Below are 27,179 nucleotides of genomic sequence, written 5' to 3'. Positions count from 1 at the left end.
ATTGTGCTTGGCTGGAGGCCTAATGTGGCCCAAGGCCCTGAGTGATGCTTGCTTTTTTTTTTCAGTCTGAGCTTCTCCAGCCCCTGTAACACTTCCCCTGGTGAGGTGCCGGGTCTGGGAGCCATCATCCGTGTGCTTCTGGCATGGAGAGGTAGATTGTCAGCACCTTTGTTCCAAGGGATGCACAGGTGTAATCAGAAACCCTGCACCTGTGGATTCCTGTAACTTAAACCCCAGTCACTAAGGGACTGATTGCATAGTAGACAAGTTCCATAAAAAGAGTTTCTTATATAAGAGGATTTAACATGGTTTTCGGTATCGTGGTATTTTAGCAAGGTTCATTTTAACTGTGGTGTAATACATTCCTTTAGTTGAATTACCAGCCTCTTGGCATTATTTTTTTCCCAGTAGTCACAAGACTGCTTGGCCTGTGTATACAGGATGCCCTTCCTGTAGGCACCATCTGTGAGTGTGGAAATGCGAGGCTCCCATCAGGCCGGAGAATGTTGGGTTCAGAAGCAGTGATCATCAGCCCGTCATCAGGCCCAGGTGGTCCACTGCACCCCTCCACACATTTGTAAGTGCCCCAGAGTGCTCAGTAGGAAGTTCCCGAGTGAAGCTACTGCTCTGACGTTTTCAAGGCAATTGTTCAGTGCTAGGAATGATTTGCCGAGGCTGCCAGGAATTCTGTTGCTGGTTTGTTTTTTTTTTTTTTTTTTGACAGCACAGGCTAGAGCTCACCCAGTGAGGGCCACAGATCAGTGCTCAGATCAGGGGAGGGAAGTGTGTTTTGAAGGTGGATTTGGGAATCAGGGGCAGATGCACAGGGAAAGGGGAAATCAGAGAAAACCCTTCTGTTCATCAACAGTATGGACACAAAGTTTAGGCTATGATTTAAAAGAGATGTGACTTTGAGCAGTAGTTATCAGAGTTGAAGGGGTTTGGCAGGGGTGGGGCAGGTGGGTCAAATGGATAAAGGGGGTCAACTGTAAGGTGACGGATGGAAACTAAACCTCTGGCCGTGACCACCCTATAGTTTGTACAGAAGTTGAAATATAATAGATACATGAAACTTACATAATGTAATAAACCAGTGTCACCTCAATTAAAAAAATTAAAGAGATGTAACTTTGTTCTTGCATTCTCTATAGCGTTTATCAGAGTGTGGTTTTCTACCTGTGTACATGGCAGAGGAGGACAGGGGCGTGTTTGTGTGTGAGAGGCATGCATGCAGGGAGTGTTAAGGGAAATGTGAATTCTTGAGCCCCAGAGCAGGCCCACCAAACCATAGGCTGCTGGTATAGAGGCTGGAAGTCTGCATTTTAATCAGACACCGGGATTTTTATGCACAGCTGAGTTCCTAGAATCTCTGATCTAGAAAGTGGTCATTTCATTCATTTATTTGGGTGAGGTGAGTTGGACTGAGGAGAGACTGGGACTTGAGAAAAGAAAGAAAAGAAAGGGTGGGCCTCAGACTGTCGATCTGAAAAGAAGAAATGCATGTGAACTTGGGTGGGCTTTTCTGATCCCGGATGAGGATATGGTCTCTGATGGCTTGGAAGTGTTGCTTCAATCTCTCCTTTCTTGTTTTGCCTGGTCGTGGAGGATGGGCAGACTGCTGGAGTCTTCAGTAGCGGGGTAGGGGAGGCCCATCTGAAATACTTTTGAGCGGAGACCAGCTTGTGAGCCTGGAAACTGTCTGTGGTTATATTTCCAGTTTCACTTATTCCAGAAGCAAATGTTTCTCTCTCTTGCATCCTTCTGCTTTTCAAGTTAGTTAATAACTCAGTTCTTCTGACATCAATGGAGAGCTGAATCTTCAAGAAGCATTTGAAGCACCATATGGATTTCTAGTTTGTTTTAGGTTGACCTTTAATTAAAGTCAGGGTTTGAAGTCAGGGTCTTGGTAGCTGCTTTAAATCTCACAGTGTTTGAAGATAAAAGATTAGTTACTTGTGACCAGCGTTGACCAACTACAAAAAACTGGCCTGAACGTGACCAACTAAGCACTGGGCTGTCAGAATCATAGAGGGTCTGAGCTTTAAGGAACCCAGGAATCCTCTAATCTAGCAGCAAGATCTGGCTCCAGATGGCTTGTGCCCTGTCCTGGCTCTGCCAGCTGATGCAAACTTTGTAAGCTCATGCTTCTGTTTCCTCGGCTGTTAAATGGGGGTGATGACACCCGCTCGTCGTGTTGTTGTGATGGGCTTCCAGCGAGCCGAGGTGTGCAGAATGCTTGACCAGTGTCCCGTGCACAGTAAACATTCACAGACTGTATCACAGATGGAAAAACAGACCCAGAGAAATGTTGATATGCCTGAGGTCAAATCCTTACTTCATATTTCAGAAACTAGGCCTTTTTTGCTCCAAGTCTTCTTTTGTTCCTATTGACTGTTCTAGTTTACTGGTTCTTAAACTATGATTTAAAAGTTTTTATCTGCCCAATGTAAGCACTAAATTGGGTGACACGCTGCTTAGCTCAGAGACTGTTCTTAAATAACAAGGCATGATTACAACACAAAGAGACACAGCAGGTCTCTTCCATCCCAGTGATTGTGGTCCCTTACTAAGTAATGCAGTCTTTGAAAACTGCTGTTAGGAAAACTGTGTAGCTGGATACAGAAACTATATGTAGATTCTGATCATAACTGGATAGAAACATGATGAGAAAAATGGGAGGCAACTCATGAATATGACATGCAAAGGAAATAGGGATACTGGGCCAAAGAGTATAATGCCTTTTTTAAAAGTATTTTTATTTTTTTAGCATTAAAAAATTTGACATGTAGCTAATTTACAACACTGTGCTAGTTTTAGGTGTACCACAGAAACGATTCAGCTATAGATATATTCTTTTTCAGATTCTTTTCCACTGTAGGTTATTCAGTTCAGTTCAGTTGAGTCACTCAGTCGTGTCCGACTCTTTGCGACCCCATGAATCGCAGCACGCCAGGCCTCCATGTCCATCACCAACTCCTGGAGTTCACTCAGACTCACGTCCATCGAGTCCGAGATGCCATCCAGCCATCTCATCCTCTGTCGTCCCCTTCTCCTCCTGCCCCCAATCCCTCCCAGCATCAGAATCTTTTCCAATGAGTCAACTCTTCGCATGAGGTGTCCAAAGTACTGGAGCTTCAGCTTTAGCATCATTCCTTCCAAAGAAATCCCAGGGCTGATCTCCTTCAGAATGGACTGGTTGGATCTCCTTGCAGTCCAAGGGACTCTCAAGAGTCTTCTCCAACACCACAGTTCAAAAGCATCCATTCTTCAGTGCTCAGCTTTCTTCACAGTCCAACTCTCACATCCATGCAATTACCAGATATTAAACACAGTTCTCTGTGCTACACAGCAAATTCTTGCTGCTTATCTATTTTATCTATTTTTTATTTCTGTTAAATTTTTAATTTTACTTTATTTTACTTTACAGTACTGTATTGGTTTTGCCATACATATATAGCTGTGTGCACACGTCAATCCCAGACTTAATCTTCCTGCTTCTCTGCCCCTCGGCACCACCCGCCCTGCCCCAGCCCGCCACTGTTATCCTCTTTGGTCAGTGCAGGCTTGCTCTCCTAAGTCTGTGAGTCTCTTTCTGTTTTGTAAATAAGTTCATTTGTATCATTTTTTTTAGACTCCACATAAAAGTGTAGAGATCGTATGATATTTGTCCTCTGTCTGACTTACTTCAGTTAGATTAATAATCTCTAGGTCTACCCATGTTGCTGCAAATGGCATTGTTTCATTTTTTTTTAAGACTGAATAGTATTCCATTGTATACATATATACCATATCTTCTTTACCCATTTATCTTTCAGTGAATGTCTTGGCTATTGAAATAGTACTACATGAATATTGGGGTGCATGTGTCTTTTCAAATTAGAGTTTTTTTTCCAGATATATGGACAGGATTGGGATTGCAGGATCATGAGGTAGCTTTGTTTTTAGTTTCTATACTGTTCTTCATGGTGGCTGCACCAGCTTACATTCCTACCAACAGGGTAGGAAGGTTCCCTTTTTCCCACATACTCTCCAGCATTTACTGTTTATAGATTTTTAAATGATGGCTGTTCTGATTGGTGTAAAATGTTACTTCATTGTAGTTTTGAGCTGCGTTCCTATAATAATTAATGATCTTGAGCATCTTTTCATGTGCTTGTTGCTCAGCTGGAGTATGAGCCTTTTATGGTTGTTGCCAGATCTTTTGCTGAAAGCATTGGGCCGCCAGAAATTTGTGGAGAGGGCCTCTCGCCCTCCATTGATTTGACTTACACTTGTCATTGTTAATGTTCTTTCCTTGTTTTCTCAGTGCCTGGTATTAAGACTTGGTCGTTGTATTGCTAGAATCAACAAGGAAAAATATAAAACAGTGCACACACGCTTCCATACAAATGTATATGTATGAATGTATGTGTCTACAGTCAATTGAAGGAAAAATTGTGAAAGTTCCCACTAAGAATCACTTTCTTGCTGGGCTATTTATAGCTGCCTATTTCCTTTCTTCTGTCTTAACAAGCTTTCCTGTGTTTAAACAGAGGTGTTAGATGCTTCCTCCAGCTTACATAGCCGACTTGAAGTTCCTTATGGTAGATTCAGTTAGATTAATAACTGAGAAGGATTTTGTTTTTAGGAGTTTCTAAGTGATGGGACATACATTGAATCTAATCTTGTCCCTTCTGTAACTCCTAAGTGCCCCTTCCACGCTGTGGGTGTCTCTCCAGAGCTCGCTGTACGAGAAGCTTCATTCTCCTCTGCTGGTGAAAATATTTCCTGTGTCCTTCGGGCAGGATCAGCCTGCTGAAACTGCTGATAATAGACAGATAAACTATGGCACCCCACTCCAGTACTCTTCCCAGAAAATCCCATGGACGGAGGAGCCTGGTAGGCTGCAGTCCTTGGGGTCGTGAAGAGTCGGACACGACTGAGCGACTTCACTTTCACTTTTCACTTTCATGCATTGGAGAAAGAAATGGCAACCCACTCCAATGTTCTTGCCTGGAGAATCCCAGGGACGGGGGAGCCTGGTGGACTGCCGTCTACGGGGTCGCATAGAGTCGGACACGACTGAAGCGACTTAGCAGCAGCAGCAGCAGACATTTACAACCACGAGCAAGTTACTTAACTTCTCTGGGATGCGGCTTCCTTAGCAGTTAAATGGGTTTACATCTAGAATATATCTGATAGACAGATCTCCCGTATTCAGACATTAGGCCAAGATAACTATATTTAATCCTTTCTCTTTTCCACTTTCACTCCCAAACAGCCTGTGTGTTTATCGTGTGTGATTCCCTTTGTGGACAGCAGAACAGATGTGGCAGCAGACACAGAATATGAGTGATTGCAGATGGCCTGGAGGGAGAGATACGGGCACACCTCTGGCAGCTGGGTGGGAGTGGGCTTCGTGGGTATGCAGTCAGTGGACGGGACACTGTTGTTGCTTAAAGAAGCGACAGCAAGTAGCGGTAAAGACTGTGGCGAATAAAGCGATGATTAGGAGTCTCCTTCGTCCAAGCCTTGGAGTTCCAGTAGCAGGTCTTTGATCTGTGGCGTGTACTCTGTGGCGTGTTTGCCAGTCTCCTCCCTTAGCTTTTGTGGTCTGCTTTAGGTCAGATTTCTCTTTTCCAGGTGTTGTCTCAGGGGGTCGTTGTGGGGCTGCCCTCAGTAGCATCCAGACCAATGCATACTTAGACTACAGCAGTGACTGTTAGGTCCAAGGCCTTGACATGTCATATTCTGGAACACTGACAGTATCCAGTTCTCCAATGAATCAAAAGATGCCAGCTGCCATTTTTCATCCTGGTGTTTTGGCTCATTCCAAGTTGTTTATCTGGGATATTTCAGGCATGGAATTTAAGCAGTGACTTGTTTAAGTGACTTGTTTATTTTTTATGGCAAGAATGGGGAAGCTTCCATTCTGAGGAATTAGATTCAGCACATGAGGATAAAAGCTTGTGTAGTACCTTTAAGTAAAATGTTCTTATAATTTAAAAAATAGACAGGTAAGCAGTGATAATGATGGTGCTGATGATGGTGTTAATGAGAGTTCATTGAACCATTAGCATGTAAAACTTGCCAATCGTACTCTGAAATCATATGGTCCAGTTGAACTAGCATGGAGGCAGGAAAGTGTAGTGGTTAATAGAATGGACCTGGAGCCAGGATCCATGTTTGTGTCTGGCTTCTCCCTGGTGGTTCAGATGGTAAAGGATCTGCCTGCAATGCAGAGACATAGGAGATGTAGGTTCAATCCCTGGGTTGGGAAGATTCCCTGGAGAAGGGAATGGCAACCCACTCCAGTATTCTTGCCTGGAGAATCCTATGGACAGAGGAGCCTGGCAGGCTATAGTCCATGGGGTTGCAAAGCATTGGACACGACTGAGTGACTTTCACACACTCATTACTGCTTAGTAGCTGTGTGAAAACTAGCTTCATTTCTCTGTGCCTGAGTTTCTTCTTATAAGATGGGGGTAGGTTTAATAATAGCACTTATCTCTTTGAGAGACTGTGAGGATTATATAAATAAATATATGTCAAGTGGCAGGAATAGTTTCTGTCATTGAGTATGTCTATGTTAGTTCCCTGTGTAACCTTTAATCTTGCAAACTCCCATACCCTCCCTCTGGCTTTTCCTGTTGGCCACCTGCCTACAGTTGGGAAGCATGTCCCCATGGGTTTCTCTTGTCTATAGAGGCAATGAGTTCCCATGTTTGTACAGAGAATAGCCTTGAAATGTATAGTGTCTCTGGAGCAATGGACAGGCACACTCATTGCTTTTGATAAAAGATTTGGGTTCCCTAGGTTCATATAAAATCATTGCCTTCTCAAACAATAAAATTATTTTCCTGGTTGCCTTGGTTTGGTTTTGCTATTGAAATATTGTTATTATTATTTTTGCTAGTTTAGATTTTTAAATTAGAGTCTGATTTCTACAACAGTTGCATCTTTTCTTTGCATTTCTTCTGGTAAGCACATTTTCCTCGTAAACATTTCCTCATTTTTATTAAAAATTTTACAATGTTTAAAGCATATCTAGCAACAAGCTAGTTAATTTGCTTAACCTCTCTTAAAGTACTTCCAGTGTGTTCTTACTGCTCTTTACTCATTATTATGGATATCTAAAAATTATTGAATAAATAAGAAATACTGTTTAGTACATTTACAAAAAAAGTACCCTGTTTTTAATATTCAGATTCTAAAACATGTTTCTGAACATGATCCGATAATGTCTAAATGATGTTAACATTTGGGTCTTCCAGCAAGATTAACAGCACTATGTAGAACCAGGATTTGTCGATGGCATACTCTGTGTAGCGTATTAACATTGACTCTGTGAGACCGACTCAGCATTGGCAGCGGACGGGACTGAGAACACACACTGAGAACAGGGTAACAGCTGTAAGCAAGACCGGGTGATTGGATCGCGGCAGCTTCACTTCTACGTGCTCCTGGCCCAGTTCTGGAAAATGTTGGCCTTAACCTTCACCTCTGCACGTCAGCATTTCTGCTCCTCCTTTGGATTTGATGTCCTTGGATTCTAGGTTGATGGCTGAACAAGTGGGAGATTTATGATTCTTTCCTCCTATTTCTCAACTTATTTTTCTCAAGATTTGGAAGAACTGTACATTTTCCAAGAAATCCTAGATAGGAATTGCTGCAAGAAAGCATCGTTCCCATTTCACTCCAAAGGCACTCCTGGTGGTCACTGTGAGCCCACACCCCCTGAGCGTCAGCCCTCTCCGATCACACCTCTTAGGAGTCTCGCCCTGCTCGCTGTGGTCCAGTCACCCTGGCCTCTGCTGGCCTCGGATGCACAGGCCTGTGCTCCTGTCCATCTGGAATACTCTTTCCCTGACCCTTTGGTCCTCTCCCCTTCCATCGGGGACAGGCTCACGTTTGCTGACCACGTAAATAAAGTAACCCAGCCCCCACCCCCCTTCCTGTCACCTCCCCGCCTTCTTTTTCTCCACGGTACTGATCACTTGTCTGATACCACTCTGGGTGGTCCTGAGGGGCAAAGATTGCTGGTGTGCCTGCTCCATCCTTGTGTCTGTCACATACGAGGGCCTCTATAAATACCTGTTGAGTGAGAGAAAGGGATTCTTGGCAGTCTTGTAGGGAACAAATGGGATTGGTGACAGAGATGAGTAAGGAGGCTCTTACTGTGGTCACCCTGAAATTTAGTGATAGCCTAAAGCAAGGGGCTGGAGAGGAGAAGAGAGTCAGGAGACAGGGTGGCTAGGGTGGTGGATTCCACTTGGCAATGGAAAAGAGGGAAAAGGGAGCCATGTGGAATATTCCCTATTGCTAGCTTGGCGATAAAGTATACCAGAAAAAAACCCCTAAGCATTTCTTTTATAAAGCAAATTGTATTAATAGGATAAGGAATAAATTATTTCTGCAATTTGTGTTTATCTGAAATACAGTTTCTCAAAGACTGTAAGTAACCCTTGCTGAAATGCTGATTTTAATTTGAGGTCAAGTTTCCTAAAATGTTTTGAAAGCTAGCCATGCCAGGAGGTTTTGGCCTCTAGGGAATTTATAACTTTAGACAGAGAGGTTTTTCTATATCCGGGAGCTAAACTGGATTTTCTGAAGGTCTGAATACTTAATTAGCTTTTTGGTATCTTGAGTTAGTAACAGAATTAATGTTTCAAATTCGAAGTTTAGAGTTCTTTCTTTTAAGAACTATTTCCTTCTATAAGAATGGCCTCTGAGGCAAAGGGCTCAACCACATCCTTTATTCCACTAGTTCCCCTCTGGATTTACCCCCAAGTCCCAGGAACTGGCATCTTATGGATGGCTGGAGTAAACAGCTTGCTCGGAGGCCAGGCCTTGCCCTCTTTCTTTAAGGCCTGGATCAGGAAGATGGTGAATTTCATGAAAATGTCAGTTGATTCCACTTCATGTGTGTTTTGGAAATAGATAGAACATGACTGCTAAGGGAATTCTAAGTAACTTGGGTGAATTTAGAGTGATTGCAGATATTTGCTATTAATAATTAAAAAAAAAGCAAAGTGGATGGCTGTAAGGTTCTTCACTGATTACAGTTCGTTACCTTGTTCTTAGATACTTTAGCTCTCCTTTTGCTCTCCATGTCCCATATTGGAAGCTCTGCTCTTCCGGAAAGCTGAGACGACGATGTGATGCTGGTGACGCTGCCGATGTCACCCCGTGTTGGGGGCTCTGCTTCTTTCCCATGTGGGTGAAGGACCTGGGGACCTCGGGAGACCGAGGGGAAGGGAAGGGATCAGCCTAGAGCCTCTGCAGTCATCTTCTAGCATGGAAATTCTGTATTCTAACTATAGTTATGGTAAGAAGAATGCAGTAGGTCTGCGTGTACTGATGTGGAAGACCGTCCATGACATACTGTTAAGTGAAACAGCTTGTAGAGCATTTTGTGTGTCTAGAATAAGAAGCGTACATAGTGATCTAATCTATTAGCCACTGGGGGAGTCAGGGCAGGGATTTTCACTTCATTTATATTTCTTGGAACTATATTTTATTCACTCATATGACTTTTACAGTCTTAAAGGAAAGCAAGCAGATAGTGGTTCTGTGACTGCCTAATGGCCTGTGCTGGTGACAGCCTGGAGCCCTCTCTGGGGACCCCCGCGCCCCCACTCCATGGCTGCAGTGGCCTTGGGCTGAGCAGTGGCTGCCCGCTTGGAGCTTCCTTCTGGTTCCTCATACCTGCCAGCTGCAGCCGTTTGCTCTCCATGCCTGAGTCCACTGGCGTTTGGGTTTGCAACCTCTGTTTTAAAATTTTAAAATAAAGGAAGTGCTTCTTAAAAATCCCTAACTTTTAACCTTTTCAGTAGTTGAAGCTAACTTTCTTGAACTAGCAGACCTCACTGTTTCAGTGGTCCCCGATCGACAGACCAGGACAGCTTGGCTGTGTGTCTGCTGACCTGTATACTGTATGCTGTGCATCTGTGTGTCACCACCAAGCGGGTGCTGCTATCTCTCTGTCTTGAATGCGGTCAGAGATGTGACTTATTTTCAGTTTTTTCCCACAGCCCCAGTTCTGCCATAACTCGTTAGTGTGACTGGTGCCTCTGTAGCTCCTCAGTTGTGAGGGGATGGACTGTGAGGGTGTAGAAATCAGTGTAGATATTCTGAACTCCCACCGACTGTGCTCTGAGACTCCTACTCTCTGTGCTTCTCGCTAAGTCCCTCTTTCTCTCTGCAGATCCCAGGAGTGACTCAAGATCCTTAAAGTTCTTCCAAGCCTAGTCCCTAGAGCTGACCGCAGCTCGGCTGTCTCCTTTATCACTCGTGGGGCAGACCATGGTGGACTGGCATTTAGGGGTGTGGTGGAGTGTGAAATTTGTTGGTTGTGTTAATGACACTTTTTTTGCGTCCTTGTTCCATGTGACCAGGCAGTTCTCTGTTCATCTGTGGTCCATTTCTTGTGCTCTGTCTGTGGGTGCCCTCTCTACCTGCGACAGCCCCCAGAAGTTGAGGAGGCCCTTTTCCACCTTTGTTGGATGTTCTTAGTTCCTGTGTCTTAAGGAGATCTTGATCAGTTTTCTTATGATATCTGTTGGTTTCTCATGCAAATTCAAGTCATCATGGCCCATCCTGCTTCACCAGAATTCTAGGAAATTTATAGATTAAGTTGCTTGAGCTATAATTTTTTTAAGAATTCTTGATTGTGACACCCAAAAGGAGAGTGAAGGTGGTATGATCTTTTTTTTCTATATCTTTTTTCAGAAAATTCCTAGTTTCTTCCTATAGCCTTACTTTGACTCTTTTACTCTAATGAATACTAAAGTATGGAGCTAGTTTTAAAATATTAATTTTGCTAAGGATTCCTGCATTTTCATAGAAGTCTCTTAAAGGCTTTAGGAGTTGAAGTTCTGTGTCTCATGCACCTGTGATAAATGGTGAGCCAATATTTATGATCAGGTACGTTGTATGGAAACTCCTAATTCACTCACGTAGGCTGGTCTCACTGTAGAACGTGACAGCAAGTGGTGCCTAGGTTGTGTGCAGAGAATAGTGGTAGATGGGGCGAGACCAAGAGGTGGAAGACATGCTGGGAGGACTTTTCTACATTACGCCACGACCCTTATCTCTTTGCTGTGTTCAAGGGCCTTGTGACATCCCTGTATTAGGGCCTATCAGAATCATTCCATCTGTTGCTCTTAATGTAAGCATAACCACACATTAAGATAAAGACTAGCAAATTGAGCATCAGCAGCTTAATAATTAAGAAAATACGTCTTTGCTGGCTCTTTGAACTAACTAATATAGATAGCCCCTACAAGAGAAATAGCTGTAGGCTTTTTAATGAATGACATGATTTTAATGCATGACACTAAGCGCCTGTCTTAGAGCTATTAGCTGTCATAATTTATCAAGTCTCATGTTAAAAGCCATGATTCAGAGAGGCAAGCATGAACTTTTCCACTTGCCTTACCTTGCTGAGGTCATTTTAAATGTCCTAAGTTAGAAATTGGGTAAAGATATTTAGTTTGCCAAACTGAAAATAAAAGAATATGACATTTAGCTTAGAGTTGAAAGTAGATTTTTTTTTGCTTCTAAGTCACAGTACTACTGTAATGTAATAATAGTAATTTTCATTTATTGAGTGAGTATTATATGCCAGAAAACTAAGTGCTTTTTATACATAATCTTATCTAATCCACAGAGCAACTCTATGAAGATAGTCCCATTTTACAGATGAGACAGCTGAGTTACAAAGAGGATAAATGCCTTGACTGAGGTCATACAATAAACTGGTAAATGTTAGAGCTGGCATTTGAACTGAGGTGGTTTAACCCAGGTCCAGATTCCTGACCACTGGCTCAACCTGTTTCCCTTAAATGGATGATGAAACCTCACTTTGTCATTGTTTGGTTGCTAAGTCATGTCTGACTCTTTTGCAACCCCATGGACTGTAGCCTGCCAGGTTCCTCTGTCCATGGAACTTTCCAGGCAAGAATACTGCAGTGGGTTGTCATTTCTTTCTCCAGGTGATCTTCCAGACCCAGAGGTGGAACCCATGTCTCCTGCATTGACAGGTGGATTCTTTACCACTGAGCCACCAGGAAAGCCTGGAAACCTCACTAGCTAAGGCTAACTGTGACCTATTGTGGACAGGGCTAATTTAACTTCACTTAGGAATGTTTAACCTCAGCAAAGAGCACAGCATCGTGATAGGTGCTGTGGCTGTATTACTTTTCTATGGCTGCTGTAATGAATTACCACAAACTTGGCGACTTAAACAACACACATTTATTTTCTTTCAGTTCTGGAGGCTAAAAATCCAAAATGCATTTCACTGGGCTGACCTCAAGGTGCTGGCAGGGCTGTGTTCCCCCCTGGAGGCCCCAGGAGACAGGCAGTCCCTTGGCTTTTCCAGCTGCTGGTGGCTGCTGACACTCCCTGGCTTGTGGCCTCTGTCCTCTGGTCTCTGCCTCCTGGTCATGTTTCCTTTCCTTCCGTCCACTGTCCGATCACCCTCTGCCTCTTTTTTATAAGGATACCTTTGTTTGCGTTTAGGGCCCATCCAGATAATTTTCCCATCTCAAGAACCTTAATCACACATGCAGAGTCTTTTTTTTTCCATTAAGGTAACATCGAAAGATTCTTGGGATTGAAACATAGATGTCTTTGGGTGGGGGAGCCTGCATTATTCAGCCACGGTGACAAATAGAAAGAATTAGAACTTTCAGTCCACCTTGTAGGAGTATGCTTAATTTCAACAATTCCCTAACTGTTCTGCAGGACACAGATGCTAAAAATGTGAAAAAAATTTCATGGTCTAACAGATTTGAGAGTTATTGTATAATATATCCCTCTTTAAGGAGATTCACAATGTACAATGTAGGCTTTGACAATTTCTAGGACAGAGGAAGTTGCTTAACTTAGTTGAACCCAGAATTCCTTAGACATAATTGATTAAGAAGCACTTCTTTTTAAGGGTACACCTATTAACATGCCATGATGTACTTCTAACACACTTTAGGAAGTATAGTACTAATAAGTAGGTACTAGTATTTATTACCTGCTAGTCTTTGGAAGGCATGGGGGAATGTCTTTACTGACTTTGTGTTACTTAATAACTTAAACATACTTGGAATTGATTTGAAAGAACTACTCTGAACAAATACACATCACTGAATGATACCCTGATGATTTTTAATATTTTCACTGATATTGTGCCAGATGAGTTACAAGGGACCGGATGGAGTTACGATAAGGGAGGAATTTTTCTTGTGTGGAATGATCTGAAGACCCTTCCCAGGAAAGGGACCTTAATTTGTCTAGCTGGAGGAGAAGCAGGGGTGCCTCCATGTAGGAGCAAAGAGCTTAGCCAAAGGAAGGAGGGCTCATCTGGAGAGAAGGGTCAGGGGGTCTGTGGATTATGCCTTGAATGTTAGTTTAAGGGTTTAGACTTGCTTCACTAGGCCAGGGTTTGACACACTAGATGTATGTATGCCCTGTGGGCCAGATCCAGTCCCGTGCTTGTCTTTGTTGGAACACAGCCACGACCGTTTGTTTACCTATCTTCCGTGGCTGCTTCAGTGCTGCAGGGTAGGGTAGGCCTGCCCACCTTAAAATTCTTACTGCCTGGGCCTATATGGAAAAGGTGTGCTGCTCCTGATGTGGGTAAGGGGGGTGGCTATTGAAGGGCTCTGATCAGGAGGGCGTTATCCTCAGATTTGAGTGTTTGAAATCTTATCCTGACAACACTGTGGGGGATGGATTGGGAAATAAAGACTAGAGAGTGTGACGAGCAAGGGAATGCGAGAGGAGAGAACAGAAAGAGACATTTTGCACGACAGCAGGGGAGATGGAGGAGCCAAAGATAATCTTTCAAAGCAGACTTTTAATTTTAGATTAGTTTCAGATTTAGAGAAAAGTTGCAAAGACAATACAGAGAGTTCCTGTATGTTCCCCCTGCTCAGTTTCCCCTGCTGCTAGCATCTTATATTCGTATGGTGCATCTGTCATTAGCTAATGATTCAGTATTAATACTAAAGCCACATTCTATTCGAATTTCCTTAATTTTTTACATGATGTATCCCTGTTCTGTCTCAATATCCCATTCAGGGTGTCATGTTACATCTAGTTGTCCTAGCTCCTTAGATTCCCAGAGTGTTAGATTATGGTGGCTTTCAGATATTACTCATTTTTTATGACCTTGATGGCTTCAAAGAGTGCTATTTTTTTCCAGGTATTTTATAGAATGTCCCTCATTTGGGATTTGTCTGATGCTTTTTCATGATTTGACTGGGTTATCCATTTTCATTGTGTCTACAGTACATAGTGTCAACATGTCTTACCACTGTTGATACTGACGTTGATCCCTTGACTGAGATAATGCTTGTCAAGTTTCCCCACTGTAAAGTTACTTTTCGCCCACCTTTCCATCCTCTGTTCTTTGGCCAAAGGTAATTTTGAAATTTCTGGGCAAGACAGCACTGCCTCCATTTCTGACTCACAAACTTCTACTCCTTAAATGAAGAAGGGAAAGGGGTAGGATCCTGGGAGGTGGCTGTCCATTTAGGGATTGAGCAGAAGTAAAAGTTGTCAAAGGATGCTGAGGAGGAGGGGTAAGAGAAGCAGGTGGCTAACTGGAGTGGTAAATAATACAGCCTCCCAGGTCGAGGAGTGTTTCAGAGCTGCAGAGTGGTCAGCATGCTTGTAAGTCAAGGAGAGCATTGTTTAGGGGTTGATAGTATAGGAGTCTGGCTGGACTGGAAGGTTGGGAAGGAAGTGCAGTAGGAAATAAGGGGGGGGCTAGATGTCCAGCCTTGCAAACAAATAGCAAATAGAATTTGCCTCTGTGTTCAGGAGGAGGGCTGAGCAGAGTGGTGCGTTAGGATAATTAGTTTGGCAGCCCTATGCAGATTAGAGGGGTTAGAATTTGTAGTTGCTTCATTGGGAAGCTGTTAGAAACAGGTATCTGGAGAAATAGTGCAGAAATGTGGGACCCTTAAGGGACCATTAGCCCATCACAGATTTTTGCATATACTAGGTTTTTTTTTTTTCCCATAATATGAAGAAAAAAAAGTGGAATTAGTGATTAAGCATTCTCCTTACAAACAGTAAGCTTAAACAACTAAAATATCAGGCTGTCTTAGGTCTTCCCTGGTGGTTTAGTGGTTAGGACTATGCTTTCGTTGCAGGGGTGCAGGTTCCATCCCTAGTCCAGGAACTAAAATCCTGCATGCCATGTGGCATGGCCAAAAAAAAAAAAAAAAAAAAAAGAAAGATACTGGTGGCCAGGTTTCTTTGTTCAGACAGGAGAGAGGTTGGAGCTGATGAAGATGGATGTGATGAGGAAGGTGCCTCAGCTAGCTAGACCAGCATGTGATTTGTTATTTGCACTGAGTTTATTGGTTCCTGGTTCTTCTAGTCACTGGCCATGCTTAACTGAAAAACAAACAAAAACCAGATTGTCCTAAATACCTATGTGCCTTGTTGTAGTTATGTGTGCATCTCTCCTTTTCTTGGAGAAGAGTTAGAGATGAACTTGAGCTCCGCCCAGGTTGGAGCTCACACCATCCAAGTTAATGGGATATGAAGTTTAAATTTGTTTTTCATAGGCTGACTCCAGTCAGTTTCACAATGATTTCCCGTGGAACTTCCTGCTTCATCCTCTTTTGGTGGTGGTTTTGTTTTAAAAGTTGTGATGCTTTCTGAGATAACTGATGGTGGAGAGAGACTGACTGAGCCACAGTCTTGCGGAGAGAATAAGCCTGGAAATACTGACTGTTCTCTGGTTGCTGGCATTTTGAACTTATCATTTATTTTGCATATAACTAGGACGATAAGTGCTCCTACACTTGAATCTACCTGTTTTATTAAAAGGGAAGCATATTCACTAAATTAGTGGTATGATCTGAACTTTTAAAAATTGCCCTGTTACTCCTGATTCTGAAGTAGAGTCCTATTTTATTATTTAATTCAGCCAGCCTCAAATGCTGTGATTTGTGATTTGGTTCAATAGAAGCAGTGAGTAGCTCTCCTTCGCCTTGTTTCTGCATCAGTCCTCTTTAGGTGAGAGTGAATGAATTTAATAAACCAGGTCATCTTCATTCACGTGGCCACCTGCCCATATCTATCAACCAGGAGCCTCTGTTAGGCTCTTTTCGGAGCAGTGACACCCACTATGGGGTGGAAACAACATTTTGTTAAAGAGAACTTCCAAGATTTTTTTTAAAAATGAGGTTAAAAATTCCTACCTTATGTGGTTCTTAGTAGGTCTAAGGGATGAGATTCAAGTGCCTCATGTTCTACGCAGTCTTGTTTTTTAAAATTCTGCCTCTGGATTTTGCTGCAATGGCTATGCCTTGTGTTTGTTGCTACAGAGTGCTGTTTATTTAGCAGGAAAATCGCATGATACAGATCCTCGAGAAAGGAAATCGTTTGGTCTCCTCTCATCATCCAAACAACAAATCACCAATGAGGGACACACCAGCACTTCTTTCCAAATTCACTGCTTATAGGAATGGGAAGAAGAATTTTTAAAAGCACTGTTGAGGATGGCGATTTCCTCTGTGCTCCACTAAGGCCAGGAATCTCAAATATGCCAGGCACAGAGGGGCCCTGTGATTGCCTGTAACATTACAAAACTTCGCCTGTTGAGACAGGTTCCCAGTGTTCTTTCCACACGTGTTTCAGAGAAACAGCTGCCTTGGCATCCTCAAAGCTCATCACTTCCCCTTTGCTTGACTTTGGTAATATTGTACGCATCTTCGTAGAGCGACCACCCATGCCTCAGCTGCTTTCCTTTCATCTCCTTTTCCTCCTTTCAGACCAAACCTATGAAAATTTAACCAGATTATTTACCAGCTGCAAATCGAAGGTGAAGGTGATTTCAATAGATCAAACACATAAATGGGAATAAATGGCACACACTTCTCAGTTCCTTTTGGGCACATGAAGAGGGGTGGTTGCCTCGGGTTCCCATCCTCAGGGTTTCCGGCATGTTTGGACAGAGCTTACAGAACATGGGGCTGTGTGCTGCAGGCACACTGGGTGTCATGCCAGCCTCGGCTTACACTTTCTCATTTTCCCTCTCCTTTACATTGTCAAAACTCTTCACCCTCTAGAACTGCAAGGTTGCATTTTAGTTTATTGTTGCCCGAAGGATCTATCTCAGGTTTACTTCATGGAGTTGAGGTCAGTTGGACCTGATACACTGGGTCTGTCTTAGCTTTTCAGTAAAAGCTTTTGATTTAATTTTCTGTAAAGGAAAGAACTGAAATGAGGGTAAGCAAACTCTTAGTTGCAACTGAGAATCTAGCTTAGAGATGGGAACACAAGTGAAGTGAAGAAGACTCTTCAACCGACTTGCCTTTGCTGCCGCAGGCTTGTGACATGGTTCACAGAGTGTTTAGGTTTAGGGGTAGAAGTATGGGGTATAGAACTCCGGGTTCCCCTGTTAGAGACGGTGTTTGCAAGAGTAGACGCTGTGGTTCATCCCCTCCCTGTGTGACCTGCACACCTCACCTCTCCTTTCTGTGCTTCAGTTTCCTGACCCATGAAATGGGACAATAAAAGTAACCCTCTCAGAGTTACTGCGAGGATTAATGGGTTAATTAGTAACTCTTCAGACACGTCCAGCATTCAGTAACCGTTATATGATATTGTTGTTTTATTATCACGTTCCTACAAGTTACGTCAGCACATGTGAGTATAGCAGGTAAGCACAGCAGACATTGAGGAAATAGAGGCATCAGCACTTGTCCATCCAGATGGGTCGTTTTCTTCCTCAGAATGGTCTCTGGTAGCAAGTGAGTCCTGATTGTGATGCTTCTGCTGGTGCAGGACGTTTTGGGAATGTGTGCCCTGGGATTGCCTGTGATGGCTCCTTTACTGGCTAGTTCCCTCTTACTTGAGTGAATGTAGGTTTGAATTTATTTATTTTTTTTAAGTTAAAAGATATTTGGAATCAAGTCAAGTGAAACAATGGTTTGCTTTAAAAACTTAACTGTAAAGTGTACTCACAAGCATGGTCATTGGACCACACTAAGTTTTTGGTGGCAACATGCAGATTATTTTGCTTTGGCTTTTGGGAGCCAAGGGGTTCCCTGGTGGCTCAGATGGTAAAGAATCTGCCAGCAATGCAGGAGACCCAGGTTTGATCTCTGGGTTGGGAAGATCCCCTGGAAACCCACTCCAGTATTCCTGCCTGGAGAATTCCATGGGCAGAAGAGCCTGGGGGGCTACAATCCATAGGATTGCAAAGAGTCGGACACAACTGAGTGACTTCTACTTTCACTTTTTCACTTTGGGAGCCAGTGTTTTATATCTATTTCTTGCTGAAGCAACTACTTCATGCCTGGTTATTTTGCCCTCCCTTTCTCCTCTGAAGTAGAACATTACATCCCTGTTTCAATTTTGTTTCAGGGATTTACTCACCTGCAGGTTATATCCCTACAAAAACTCCTTTTTACTTGGATTTTTACCCCAAACCCTTTTGTTCTCATGGTTCATATTTTTTTGTGACTGGATATGTAACATGTGTATCCACTTGCCTCAGCTTTTTAAAATAGCTTGATTGTTGGGCCTGCTGCAGGGAGGTGCTGGAGCTACTGTCTCAGGCCCTCAGTCTCCTCCCCTCCACACCCTCCCTCTGCCCACCGAGATTCCAAGTGATATGAAAATCAGCCTCAGCTTTAGAGTCACTCCTAAGTCAGGTTGCCAGACCCGCTAAGAGTCAGTTTTTCCAGCAGCATGTTGTAATGGAAAATATCTATTTGCCTTGAAACATTGAATGCTCTGCAGAAAGTCAACACTTGGTCCCCAGGAAGGTTTCAGTACTAACATAACTCCTCTGTGCTGTCTGGACGGTGGCAGATCATGTTAAAAACAGTAAAAACTAGGAGATTAGAAAACACTTTATTCTTTCACAGTTGGCATTACATTGCAATAACTAACCCCCCTTCCAAAAATATGCATGAATGTTTGCTGAAAAATAAAAACAAATTAACAAATAAAATTGGGACTTTCTGAACAATATATATTATTGTGATATATATGTATATAATTTATAGACAGCTAGCTTTTTATATTTTTATATGTTATATATAATATACATTATATATAATATGCATATGTATGGTCTTATACATTTTATGTATTAAATACATTTAGCTTTTCTGTTTTCTCACAAACTTTTCTTTATGGTCCTTAAAACAATTTTTTTTAACCACTTTACTTTGACTCATGCTACTCATAAATTCTCCCTCTTCTGACCTTTATTATTTACAGACAAAAAATATTTTTATGCATATTTTCTGCTTTAGCCTAGATGGATGAAGGCGTAGAAATTCTGGTTTCTCTGCTTTCTCTCTCAGTTCTCAGGTGTCTCACAAGCTATTCTTAAACAGATGTCTAAGAATTCAGTGAGTGGCAGCACTTCAAAACAGTGGTTTGTAAATATGTGCGTCAGATCTTTTTGAATTTCTAAAAATAATTTGGAGGGGAAGATGAAATGCACTTATGGTCATTTTAGACACACAGAACCTGGAAAATTTTGTTTACGCACCTCTTTTGGATGAAGTGCAAGTCTTTGAAGAATGAAAAGCAGAAGTTATAGGGTGTGGTTGTTCAACTTTCTTTCCCACAAGGTCTAATTTGGTTGCTGGAACTTTGAAGCAGTGCCTTGAGAATCCAGTGTTAGTGGTGGTGGCTGTGGGAGGATTTTAAGAAAAAGTGACAGTTTCCACCAGAGTGATTTTAGGCAAAGGTGTGAGACATGCAGCCTTTTCCATGTCTATGCACCAGCATCTTGAGCTTTTCCTAGTAAAACCTGTTTGCAGGGGAAAAAAATCAGAAATTCTCTTTGAAGCGAAATAACTGTCAGTTTTAGTGCCTTCTTCCTAGGAGATTTGTATTTTATCAGAAAAGAAATTGTCAGTCTTTTTCTTTTTTTTTTAAAGGTGGATGAGTCCTACAGTTGGTTCTAGTCATGACTTTCGGAGATGCTACTCTAGTTCTCTTGATTGAATTTGCAACAAGCCTTTTTATCCCCCCAAACCTCCTGAGAGTGGATGGCTCTATTACAGTTTCAAGGATCTTGCCCCCATCTCTTAGCCTTGAATCCAAGTCCAGCAACTTAAAACAGCTCTATGCGCTTGGAGTATGACAGATGACAGCAAGTAGAGCTAGGTGGTCCTCATTCACTGACTGGGGAGATGTTCTGGGAGGGGCTCGAGATGATCATATAGGCCGAGCTCTGAAGTGTCAGTTAATGCCCCTTATGAGGATGTCGTTAGGATTTATAAGGTATTTAATCTCCAGAGAAAGATAAAATTATGTTGGTGTGCCATATGTAAGAAGGCAGAAAAGTACAAAATCTTTAGGAAATATTTTCAACAACAGGAGTTTTCTTGTTGCTTGAATTAAGTTGTTATGAGATGTAAAAAAAATTGCAGTTAAGTGCTGTAATTTACAAAATCAGACACTTATATGATAACATTTCTGTTGCATTAAGTCTTTACAGGTGGAGTAGCATAACACATAAAATTTAACTAGATTGGAAAGGAAGATACACGATTGATATTTTTGGTCTTTTCTTTTTCTGTGCCTACAGACCCCCAGATTTTCAGATCTTAAATCTCTCTGAAGATCTCCAGCCGTGGTTGGTCCAGCTGCCTTGCAGATTTTCCAGCTGAATGTGTTCAAAGCACTTTAATCACAGCTGCATCTTGGTCTTCTCCTTTCCTCTCATCCTTTATACCAGGGGTCCTTAGCCTTCAGGGTCTAATGTCTGATGATCTGAGGTGGAGCTGATGTAACAGTAATAGAAATAAAGTGCAGCATAAACGTGATGTGCTTGAATCTTCCCCAAACCAACCCCCAGTCTGTGGAAAAATTGTCTTCCACGGGACTGGTCCCTGGTGCCAAAAATGTTGGAGACCGCTGCTCTATATTCTTTCCCAAACCAAGTCACTATTGAGTCCACCTTCAAAAAGTATCTGAAATCCACCTACTTCTCTCCAACTGTTTGCCACTCACCGGTTCTGGTCACCTGGGTCACCTCAGTCAACACACCTCTCTGTGTTTACTGGGACTCTTTCCCATCTTCTTGAAATGCAAATTTGCTATTCCCGCTTCCCCCAAAAAACCCAACCCAAAGCAAAACCGGGGAACAGACAGGCATTACTCAGCTTTTCTGTAATGCCCCATAATCTTCTGTTGAAATTATGATCTCAGAGTCCTGTGTGACCTGGCAATAGCCCAGGCCTGCACACCACCCCAGCCTACACACCACCCCAGCCTACACACCACCCGCTGCCCCACCATCGGTAATCCAGCCCTGACTGGCTTGGTTTCAGTTCCTCAGAAATAGCATTCACTTCCACTTTCCTCCGAGCCTTTTGAGATTTGGTTGACTTCTATTTTTCTTCACCTCTTCCCTTAAAATGCCATCGTTGTTGTTTAGTTGCTAAATCACATCCGACTCTTTTGCGACGCCATGGACTGTAGCCCACCAGGCTCCTCTGTCCATTGGATTTTCCAAGCAAGAATACTGGCGTGGGTTGTCATTTCCTCCCCTAGGGGATCTTCCCAGCCCAGGGACTGACCCCGTGTCTCCTGCATCTCCTGCCTTGGCAGGTGGATTCTTTACCACTGAGCCACCTGGGAACCCCTTAACCTACCATCTTGTCAGGTAAAGCCCTAGGTTAGGTACCGTCATCCTGCATCACACAGGTAGACTAAGTCCATCTCACTGGTAGACTCAGCACTCTTGGTATATCCCTGGTGCCCAGCGTAGAGTCTGGCATGCACTTAGTGGTATTTGTTCCGTGAAGGAAGGAAGTGATAGTTACAAACAGTTTAACTGCTTCTAACCCTTCCGAGGGGTGGCCTGTCTGGTCTGTGTGCACAGATGTTGTTGTTCAGTTGCTCAGTCATGTGTGACTCTTTGTGACCTCATGGGCCACAGCACGCCAGGCTTCCCTGTCCTTCACCATCTCCTGGAGTTCGCTCACACTCACGTCCATTGAGTCAGTGACACCATCCCACCATTGCATCCGCTGTCATCCCCCTTTCCTCCTGCCTTCAATCTTTTCCAGCATCAGGGTCTTTGCCAATGAAGAGGTGTGCACAGAGGTCTCCCCTTTTCTCACCTGTGCTCGTGGCAGGCATTGCTCATCCGCTATGGCTCCGTTCTCTGGCTGGCTCTCTTAGTTACTGTGTAGGCAGCTGTTTCTGGTCTGCTAGGCCATCTGAATTGGCAGGTGGCGCAAATCCTCTTTGCCGTTTCCAGTCTAGCAGGAAAAGATACCGCATTCCAGAAGTGTAGGTTCTTGTTCTGATCTTTAGACATCGGCGTGAACTCTTTATGCCTTAGTTTGCGTGTAGTCTGATGCAGGTAATCAGATGGTTACCTAAGATAATCTTTCATGAAGATAGAGTAAGAAATACTGAAAAACTAGTAAAACTATCCAATTATAAGGTAATAAAATCACAATCAGTGTGCTTTGTATAACAAATACTCATCTTGTGATCAAGCACTTATGTGGAGAATAAAATATAAAATTTTTAATACACATAAATACAAGTTTTAATAGCAAGATTGCCATATCTGTATACAAGTACATTACAACAGGAACTCTAATCTCAGAATGAAGTTGATCGCTCAGTTTTTTTAAAAAAAATTATTTCTTCTTAATGGAAGGATAATTGCTTTACAATATTGTGTTGGTTTGTGCCATACATCAACATGAATCAGCCATCGGTATACATGTGTCCCCTCCCTCTTGAACCCTTCTCCCACCTGCCACCCCATCCCACCCCTCTAGGTTGTTACAGAGCCCTGGTTTGAGTTCCCTGAATCATACAGCAAGTTCCCACTAAATTTTATGTATGCTAGTATATATGTTTCCATGGTACTCTCAAGAGAAAACCCAGTATCATTCAGTTTTTATTTTGCTAGTAAAGAGTACATTTCAAGGTGATAGAATGCGAAGTATCAAGGAAAAGCTGTTTTTTTCTTTGGTTTACTGTCATTCTGTGGCCATGTTTCATAAAGGATCCTCATGGATCATCTATATCAGGAACACCAGGGATAGATTAAATTACAGATTCCTGCACCCCTCAACTTAACTGAAGCAGAGTTTCTGAGGCCTGGAAATCTGCATTTTAAATAAGTCTGAGCACCACAGCCTTATAATACCTAGCATCCAGTACATCATTAATAAACATTGAACAGGATCTATAAAAGACGCCTCATTCACTGACCTTTTCAGTCTCACCTGAGTGTAACGGTGACATCAGACAACATATCACTGCCAACACCGTCTGGTAAAAGGTGAAGATATTGATGGTAGCCAAGGTTGAAATCAGTCAATGGCCTTATGCAAGCAGAGCACAGAAGATCAACAAGGGCATTGTTCCCAGAGGCTTAGACACACTTGTCCTCTGGGCACAAACCCAGTCCTTTGATCACAGCTGATGTGGGCAGAAAGAAACCAGGCAAGGCAAATTCGGGCCAGTTCTGCAGTGAAGGGTTTGTGCTTCTTGTCTAGGTCTCTGGAACAGCCCAGCAGGGTTAGGCTGGCAGTGGCCTTCCCCTTCAGTGGGGCTCCCTGATTTCCTGCCTTCCCTGAGAGCCCAGAATGCAAGGAGAAAACTTGCCCCAAGTCGGAAGGCAGAAACAATAACAGCATTTTAAAGGTGGCATTGCCAAGCACGTAGGATGTGGTTTACTTGCAGTAACTGGTGTAATCAGCTTACCGGAGGTGGGCAGTCCTCGATGCTGGTGAGAAAGCACGTCACAGCAAACTTTCACCCTGGACTGGACTCCTGAGAGAGGTTGCAGCTCTCTCTCTCCCATGCCTGCAGCCTGCTCTGCACCTTTCACCTTCTTTGATCCCTCGACCCTTTATGGTGTTTAGAATTTGCATAATTCCATATCAGATTGATAATTGTTTTCTGTCATTTCCTAAGTGTTCATTCCATCTCTGCAAAAAGAAACAGAGATTCTTAATGAGTGATGGTGTCCTCTGCACCCTACCCCACCCCGCCCTCTCTACCCTAGTGTTTAGAAACCTGTAAGGACATTTATGGTTGTTGTGGTGATAAGGGGTGAGTATCTTAGCACTGAACATGCGGAGGGTGTGGATGCTAAGTGTCCCCCAGGCCTTGCACGGTTGCACACAATGAAGGATTGTCCTGTCTGGAATGCTAACGCACCCGCAAGAGAAACACTGGAGCTCTTTGGGTTTGCCCACGTCTTGTCCAGTGGTTCCTTGAGAACAGACCTAGCGTTTATCACCTGATGAATCTGCGCTACTTAATAGATGCAGTCTGGGCTAAATTGCATGCCGGGAAAATAAACAAACGGTCGAAGCCAGTTTTGTGACCGGTGGTTGTGCCCTGACAGCAGAGCTGTCACCCTTGGATTCTGCTTTACAGCATGGCCCTTCCCGATGGGACACTGTCGACTAGAGTTAGGACCCAGACCATGAGCCTGGGCTGCTGCCACTGTTCCACTCAGGAGACACGCTGATGGAAAAGAAGCACCACTGTCTACTGCCCCACTGACACCTTGGTCTCACAAAAATAAACAGGGTGATGCTAAGCAAGCTGAATATTACATCATGAGACAGGGGTGGGGACAGGAGGTTCAATATTTTATCATGGACACCATCCTAGGTGAGTGCTCATATCAGTCATTCAGCTAAAGCTATCAAAGAAATGACAGATGGATAAAGATTTAGGAACACAAAAGAGAGGGTGATATCAGCTCTTATTTTAAAAGACTAAGAGTTACACCGGAAAGCTTGTTGACCTAGGGATATCCCATAGACCCTGGGATTTGAATATCGTGAAAACCGGATAATAATTAGACTAACAGCAGAGGCAACAGGAACAGACTGGGGAAAGGCGGCCACACAACGTGGAGAGAAATGCAGACGGAAATGACTCAGGGGGCCTGTTGTTCTTTCCAAGGTGCTCTGTGACCCAGGAGAAACAGAGTGTTCTTCCTTGGACTCAGGGAGCCTACTTCTAGGAGTAATTTCTAAGGAAATGAGTAGAGCTTTGTTCAGAGACTTAGTTCAGAGTATGCGTAGTGAGCGTTGTTTGAAACTGAACGCTGGAAGCCACCCAGACAGGTGGCTTGGGTGAGTCTGTTATGATTCATCTGTGTAATGGAATATTCTGTAACCATGGCAATGGTATTGAAGAAAAATACTGACATGGGACAAATGTATAAAAAATAGGCTGTCATAGAGTATATAACATTAACATTTTCAATAAAGAAATAAGTCAATATAAAGGGAAGAAACCTGGAAAGGCATTAATCAAAATGTTCGCTTGGAGTATCTTTAAGTGGTTGAATTCCAAGTACCTGGAATTCTTTCTTGGGGCTTACGTTCTTAAAAGGTTTAATTTGAACACATGTAATTATTTTTGTGGTTAAATAGCTTAATGCAGGAAGTAAAAACATGATCAAATGTATTGAAAGGTGCTTTGTCAACCTGTTATCCAAATATTTCAATGTTTAATCATTTTTAAGTCCAAACATTCCTGGTGGTTCTGAGGCGTATTAGTCCCTCAGTCTTATTCTGGATTAGTTAGCACAGAGGAAAGGAGATGAGGGTTTTGATCACAAGGAATAAATGTGAATGAAGGTCAATTAAACACTGGGAAGAAAGAAGGGATATCAATGTTGTTGAGAGGAATAGAGATAAATTAAGTCAAATACCTTCATAGTGACAGTATTTGCCCGGTTTGGGACTCTGCTCAGGAAATTCCCTCCTGATCTCTTGTCTCCTAGGGGGTCTGGGAAACACCCACTAAATCTAGGCTTGACTCCCTTGCTCCCATGTGAGAGCCCTCCCAGGTCTCCAGGGCTATAAGGTTTCCAGCCCAAGGCCTAGTCCATGGTAGGCTTCCAGTCCCAAGAGGGAGGCCACTGAGCTGTAAGAGTGAATCAGTCCATTAAGAATTTAGGTCTTATTTTGAGGAAATACTTTGCAGCAGCATTTCTTAGAATAGACTCAGTGGGACACTATTCCTGTGAAAAGGCTCCATGGGGAAAAGTATAAAAGGAGGTGGGAGAAACCGGTTTGTGAGAGGAGACAGGTCAGCATGTCCACCAGCCCCAGGCCGTGATTCACATCTCATACTTAGTGTGTTGAGGCTCGGAGGTCTTACCTTAAAGACATCCTTTGGGTTTGGGTTAACCCTGAGTTTACTAAGTTTAGTTAGCTGTAGATTTTTTTTTTTCACATAAAGATTTTTACAACTATTTGGGTGAAGATGGATACCCTTGTATGTGAATCTAGGGTAGCCTTTTGTTGGGAGGATCCTCATTCTAGCTAAAGTTTAGAGCTGGGAGCTTTCAGCGAATGAGGCACTCAGGGAAATAAAGAATCTTCTCCACCCGTGGCGTGTCCTCACTCTTCTGGAACAACACTGTAAAGTGAGGTCCAAGTTCACTTGATGATAAGAAGTGTCTGTCTAGCTTAGTGATCTTCATAGTCTAGCACTGCGTTTTTGTTAAAATCTCGAATGACAGAGGTTGGCACGAAATACTTAGTAATGTTAGTGCCTTGTCCCTCTCTTCTGATTTCCCTTCAGTGAGTCTATACTGGGCTTCCCAGGTGGCTCAGTTGTAAAGAATCCCCCTGCCAGTGCAGGAGACGTGAGTACAATCCCTGAGTCGGGAAGATCCCCAGGAGAAGAGAATGGCTACCCACTCCAGTATTCTTGCCTGGAAAATTCTCACGGACAGAGGAGCCTGGTGGGCTACAGTCCATGGGGGCGCAGAGGATCCTGCACGAGTGAACGGCTTAGCCATATACACGAGTATACGTTACTATGTGAAGCTCCCCTTCCCTCAAAGTTTTATTAATAAGACAGTGGGTTTATAGTTCTTCCAAGCCATTTCCTCTTGAAAAGAACAGGGTAGAAAGGCTGCTAACGCAGTCTGTAGAGGAAGGGTCCCTGGTTGCCGCACCTGACACCTCTCTGCTCTCCCACGCTGGAGGGAGGAGTTCTGGAGAGCAGAGGGGCTTGTGAGCCAGGGGTGATTCCTGCTGGAAAGTCCGAGAGGGAGAGTCAGATGGAGCTGGTGCTTGCAGGCTCACGGCCACCTACTCTTGCTGCTGTGGTTCTGTTGGGGCTGGAACATGGAAGCAACTTTCTAAGTCTGGGGGGTCAGCGGGGCTCACCCTGAGATAAGAGTTTGATTTCTTAAACTC

At 43.2% G+C, this 27,179-nt stretch overlaps 1 protein-coding gene and 1 long non-coding RNA gene across 43 annotated transcripts in view; one reads left to right on the top strand and one right to left on the bottom strand.

Moving 5' to 3' along the window:
* Positions 1-27,179, top strand: part of SGMS1 (sphingomyelin synthase 1) — a 335,256-nt gene that overhangs the window by 59,013 nt on the left and 249,064 nt on the right. The gene's annotated exons all lie outside the window — the stretch shown is intronic.
* On the bottom strand, positions 12,060-26,951 carry LOC132658440 (uncharacterized). The gene is made up of 3 exons (XR_009598091.1): positions 23,223-26,951; positions 22,095-22,365; positions 12,060-20,750 (listed from the first exon to the last, which is right to left on the bottom strand). It is a non-coding gene; the product is annotated as an uncharacterized LOC132658440 (long non-coding RNA).

This window comes from Ovis aries, chromosome 22 (genome assembly GCF_016772045.2).
Source record: "Ovis aries strain OAR_USU_Benz2616 breed Rambouillet chromosome 22, ARS-UI_Ramb_v3.0, whole genome shotgun sequence".
Taxonomy (NCBI): Eukaryota; Metazoa; Chordata; class Mammalia; order Artiodactyla; family Bovidae; genus Ovis; species Ovis aries.
Note: the sequence above shows the minus strand (reverse complement) of the source record. Positions and strands in the feature narration are given on the sequence as shown.